General features: G+C 41.6%; 1 protein-coding gene across 1 annotated transcript in view; it reads right to left on the reverse strand.

The window, feature by feature from the left end:
* Window positions 1-1,261, reverse strand: part of ZGRF1 (zinc finger GRF-type containing 1) — a 39,685-nt gene extending 38,424 nt beyond the window's left edge. Inside the window, 1 exon segment of the mRNA XM_087816205.1 lies at window positions 1,188-1,261. The gene's annotated coding sequence lies outside the window, so the exon portion shown is untranslated.
* Between the last annotated feature and the right edge of the window lie 4,739 nt (window positions 1,262-6,000).

Below are 6,000 nucleotides of genomic sequence, written 5' to 3' on the forward strand. Positions count from 1 at the left end.
GTATCCAATCTAAGAAAATAACTTAAATGTAAACAACGATTTGTGTGTAAAAACACTTACTGAAGTTTTATTTATATAGGAAAATGCTGGCAATAATCAAAATGTTCAAAAATAGCGAACGGTTTGTGCAAAGTGGAAGGTAACCACAGGATGAAATGGTAACCTCTGAGAGACGCTCAGGAAGTGCTCGATGACGTGAGAACGGAAAGGACAGAAAACTACTTAACACATCGATCTAGCCATATTTTTAAACACAAGTCAAGAAAAGCTAGAAATATTAATAATTATCTCTGAGTAGTAGGGTAAGTTTTATTTTTTTCTTTACCTTTTTCTGTATTTAAAAAAGAAGGGGGTAAAAAAAAAATCAAGATTAGAAGGGGGGGGGAAGACCAGTAACATGGAAACTAGAGTAAGATACACACGGGGGCCAATGGCCACCTCACCCCTTCCTCTCAACAGGCCTGCCAGGAAGAGCAGCCAGAGTGAACTGTCTCCACTGAGAAATGCTAACCTTGACGACTTCCTCTACAATTTCAATTCACCGGAATTAGTGCTGTTACTTTTTGTTAACTGCCATGGTTCCCATGGTGCAACGAGGTACTTTGGGGCTCTGCAGATATTTTACATTTGAGGGAAGTAAGTGTCACTTGGCATGTCAGACACTGAACAAACTAACTCAACATAGTTCAGACTTCATGTCATTTCTTTCCATGGCATCATGTCCTCGTGAAGCTGGGTTTTTGGAAATTGCTGTGATAAAAATCAATTTACACGCATGAATCAATGGGAGCAAGAAATCTAATCTAGTCTGGGTCTGAGAAGCTGCCCGAGTGCACACATTCCATTAGAAACTGTGTTTATTTAAGAATAAAATGTTCATGGTGATCATTTTACAATGTATATGTGTATCACATTACATTGTATTCCTTAAACTAATACAATGCTACATGTTGATTGTATCTCAATAAAACAAGGGGGGGAAGATAAAACGTATACTGATTACCAGGACATGATCAACAAGTGGAGCTGTTGGGCATTTCTTTTGGCTGAGGGATGAAAACATTACTGAGATACAAGGTGAGGTAGTGAACCTAGATAGCTTGGAACACTGTATTATTATAACCTCATTATGAACTATGGAACATTCTGTATCAAAATAAAATATGGTGATAGAAAAGGTAACATACCAGGTGAGAATCCTGATTCAGACGAGGAGACTGTGGAACAGCTCTTGAAACTACTGGAATCAAGGGTTTCCCAGCTACAATAGACAAAATGAAATTATTTCATTCAACAAACACATTGCAGTGCTCTAAACTTTCTTAAAACTTATTTCTAAAACTGAATGAAACAAGGAATATAACTTAAATTTTAAGATGTGGCAAAATCTTGATAACTGTTGAAAAAAACTTCAATTATTTTCTGCACTGTGTGCCAGGCACTGGACAAACAGTGAGAGATAAACAAGGTCCCTCAAAAGGGAGGGACACAGAAAATAAACAAATAAACCAGGTAAATTCAGACTGTGATACAAAGAGTTTCATGTCAATGAAGTTTGAGAGCAGTTTTAGATAGGATGGTGAAAAGACCTCTCATGGGAAGTAACATTTCAGCTGAGACCTGAAGACAAGAAAACAACAGCTGTCGGGGTCAGTTCAGGTGAAGGAGATAGGTCTCAGAGGCAGGGCAGGGGTGGGGGTGGGGACCCCCCCCCCCCAGCAGCAGGAAAGCAGGGAGGGTGGCTGGGCAGGACCACCTCAAGGGTATCTCTTTAAAAATAGAATTTTCTTCTTAAAAGAAAAAGTGCCTATTCAATCATTTCAATTTCTCCTAAGGATACCAAGGTGGTTACCATTTTTAAGTGATTCTTATGTAAAAAAACTTACAGCTATATCTGGTATAAACTTCATTTTTAGCCAATTTATTTCTGGTTTCATTATTTTCCTGTTAAAATGCTATAGGCAACATACCATAGCAAAGTAAACTGACCAATGACATACTGAAAGAAAATATTTGCAACATATATCACAAGGGCTAATATGTAATATATAAAGAACTTATATAAATCGAGAATAAAAACAACAGTTAAAAAACTAACAAGGGCCTGGCCGGAGTGGCTTAGCGGTTGAGCATCGACCTAGGATCCAGGAGATCGAGGTTCGATTCCCAATCACGGCACATGCCCGGGTTGCGGGTTCGATCCCCAGTCCGGGCATGCAGGAGGCAGCTGATCAATGACTTTCTCATCACTGATGTTTCTCTCTCTCCCTCTCCCTTCCTCCCTCGGAAATCAAGAAAGATATATTAAAAAAAAAACTGACAGGTAGGATAACGCATGAAAAAATATATATACGAACGATGCTTAAACACATGGAAAGCAGCTCAACACCCTGCAGTAACAGACACACATTTAAAACGCCACTTCCCATGGCTCAGGCTGCGAGGCCCTGGAGAACAGGCACTCCCACACGTGGCTGGCCAGTGAGAAGCGTGTAATTCCTACGGAGGGAATTTTGAAGTACAGTATCTACAGACACTTCTACCGCAACCCCACTGCTACATATTTGCATCCCTCCAACAATAGGCAAAAGCCCATATACTTATATAAATATGTAAGGTTACTTATTGTCACGTTATGTGTAATAGCAAAACACTGGAGGCTGGTTGCATGAATGCTGGTCCATCTACACAGGAGGCTCACAGAGTTGTACCAGAATGCAGACGGGTCCTATGAATGAGGTGCCTTCCAGGATGTACTGCCAGGTGAAAAGCAGCAAGGTGCTAATGAACACATAGAGCATGGTGTCTTCTGTTGAACAGGGGAAAACAAGTTCTATGTGGAGCTGTATGTTTTAGCAAAAGGAAACACAGGTATGACATAGAGGTTACCTACAGCAGGCAGGTAGGGAAAGGGTGGAAGGCACAAGGAAGGAAGCCGAGCAGATGCCTGTATATGGCTCAGCTTAAACCAGGTCAATATTTTACATAGTCAGAAATACGTAAATCAACAAGGATGGCCATAAAAGTACTACTACTGAATATAAAAAATGAACTTAACTATATTTATACTGAATAACAATCACCCAGAAGAGAACAAATTACCGAAGTAACTTTTGAGCATAATACTCAACTCTATACTCTCAGTATGACACAGTCTACAAAGAAAAAAAGGATTTGTGAATTCTACAAACTTTGCTTTTTCTGGCAGTGATACTGGGGTAACAACCTGGAAACCATTTGGGGTGTACTGCAGAACTGAGGAAGTAAATGGACTGATGTGGTAGGAACCTGGGCCCTTTCTCACTGCAATTTGGAACAAAGGAACACGTTATGGAATGCAGGAAAGAGAAGAGCTCTGAGGTGTGGAAGTGGAATTAGAGATAATCACTATAAACTCATGACTTTATTTAAAAAAGTAGCTCCTAGCACATGTCCAAAAGCGTATGACAGGAATGATGTGACATGCACACACATTTGCTTACGTGTGCATAGGACACTTCTGGACAGAAACCGTGCTGAGTGGCTGAGAGAATATGAGAGGAAGGAGCCTTACTTTTTACCACGTACACGTATTACCTACTTAACCACCATGTGATTCTTTAACGTAGCCTCCAGAGCAAGTACCTTCTCATCCTGTAAGCTCTAAGAACAATCCAGACAGAATCCAGCCTAACCATCCTAACCTTCAGGGCTGTTCTCCGGCTCATGTGTCTGCAGCGTTCCTTGTTGTTTAAAGGAAGTATTTTTCTTTTTCAACATTTCCAAGCTTTCTAAAGCTGTACTATGTTCAGACAATGACTTTAAAAGGGAAATGCTATTTGCTAATCCTGAGGGCTCTGAAGAATTCCGAGGACTACTCCAGTATTGCCTGCTTGCTCCAGCAGTATCTGCTTCAACACGGTCATGGGATAAACTGGAAATCCTTCCCAAATCTTCAGATTCAGGAATGTGTGCTTCTGTGTCCTTGGAAATAGGATGCTTTCTTCCCAGAGGGTAAAACAAAGAACTGGAAACTTGGGTGTTTGATTTATCAAGAGCAACACACTCGCCAGAGTGGTTCTGACGGCCGCTTCCTGGTTGGGTACTGCTGTCACTGGCAGGGGGCCGCGGTAAAGCCTGCTCGTCATCTGTGTCTAAGTCACTGCTCATAATAAAAGACTGATGTTCCGTCTGTTCTGAAAACAGGTTGCTTTCAGGAGTCTGATTAGTGTCTATGTTTAAAAAATGAGGACTGTGTAAATTCGAGTTTATACCTTTACATTTATTTGGGACTGAGGCAAAATCATAGCTACTTCTGACTTTTTGGATAGGTGTATCAGCAGCTCCGTTCCCCGTATACACATCCCCGGTCCACTCTGAAGCTGAGTCAGTGCACTCTGCCACTTCACCTCCAGCGGGTCCAGCCTGACCACAAAGCTGTGACGGCACAGTCTCCATGGTAAGAAACATCTCTGTAGGTTTACCCCCAATAGGCACCGAGAGCGGCAAAGGTGCACCACTGCCCTCCTCACAGTGCATACCCTGAACACCCGAACAGTGGTCCTCAGCCAAGGTCTCCTTTTCCCAATCCGCTTGATCCTGGGGCATTTTGTTGCTTTCCTGGGGTTCCTCCTCAGTGTCACTGGTTTCAAAATTGTTCAGATTAAAATTTACCTCCAAAACTGGTTGTGTTACATTACTCAAGGGTCCACAAATACTAAGACTTTCATTATCAGTTTTAGTTCTAGAAAACATGTCAGTGATGGCATCATTGATTTTAGAGTTGTTACTCAGTGAAGGTTCAATTTGTAGACATTCCGATTCTGGCAGATAAGCCACGGTTCGTTTGTACCCCTTTTCTGCTGTTCTACATGTATTTATCTCCTGAGCATTTTCTCTAATGGGAATCGATCCTTTTATGCACAACTGGTCATTCTGATTAACAGGTATTGGAGTATTTTCTTGAATGTTAGATTCTGACACTAAGCCATCATTTTCCACATTGCCACAGGTAATGGGTAAGCTGTTGCTTTCACAAAACAAAGGAATTTCCAATTTTTCTTCCTGATCCCAGGGTGAATCAGTAGTATCTACTAGCTTGTTTTCATTACACTTTTCCCCATTTTCAGCACCTGTTTCAAATAACTGTATCCTTTTTTGTATCAAAATGTCTCTCTGATTTAAATTTATGTCATCACCTTGAACCTTGGGCTTCCTGTCTAGATTATTTCCATCTACAGCAGAATGAACAGGTGAACTCTGTAAGGATAAATACATAGCCCACCGGCTTGTACTTCTCAGGGTGCTTTCTGGTGGTCGCTGGGACTGTAAGCTTTCTGTTCTCCTCTCAGCACACTCAATCGAGCACTGTGGTTTAGGAGGAACTTGTAAACTTCCTTGTGGTTGTACGTGAAGGACATGTCCTAACATCTCAGAGTCCACTTCCTTGGACATACTGGTTGATTTGGACTTCAGAAGAGCTAGGATCTGTGCTTTGCTCCTGATGTTCTGTGCAACTCCTGAACAGTGAGGGTCCACACTATGTCCTTTTGTGGGCTTGTCGGTCAGTAAAGAAATGGCGTGCTTGTCTGCAGAGCTGACAGGGGAGCCAAGATGACGCTCTTCCCACAGCACCTCTGGGTTACTCCGGGAAGACAGGGCAGAGCCTATGTAAGAAAGAGGTGGGCCATTTTTCCCTGTGTCTTCATAGACGACAATGTTCTTGGGCTCTGCTGGCATCCTGTTTACTTCTTTCTTGGCAGCAGCAGAAAATAAAGGAGGGGTGCTCAAGAATGGAGAGAGAAAGGCAGGACCAGGGGTAACAGCTTCAAGTGATACAGCTGACTCGCCATTTTCCACAATAGCCATTTTCTTTGGCACTTGACATGGTCCTTGAAAACCCTAAAATATTAAAGCAATTATTAGCTGTTTTATTGCTTATAAAGTGTGAAATGTACCAGCTGAAAAAAAAAAGAAGGAAAGAAAAAGGAGTGTGTGTTTTCTAAGGTAATAAATAATTAA

The sequence above is a fragment of the Miniopterus natalensis genome, chromosome 4, assembly GCF_054644295.1.
Source record: "Miniopterus natalensis isolate mMinNat1 chromosome 4, mMinNat1.hap1, whole genome shotgun sequence".
Lineage (NCBI taxonomy): Eukaryota > Metazoa > Chordata > Mammalia > Chiroptera > Miniopteridae > Miniopterus > Miniopterus natalensis.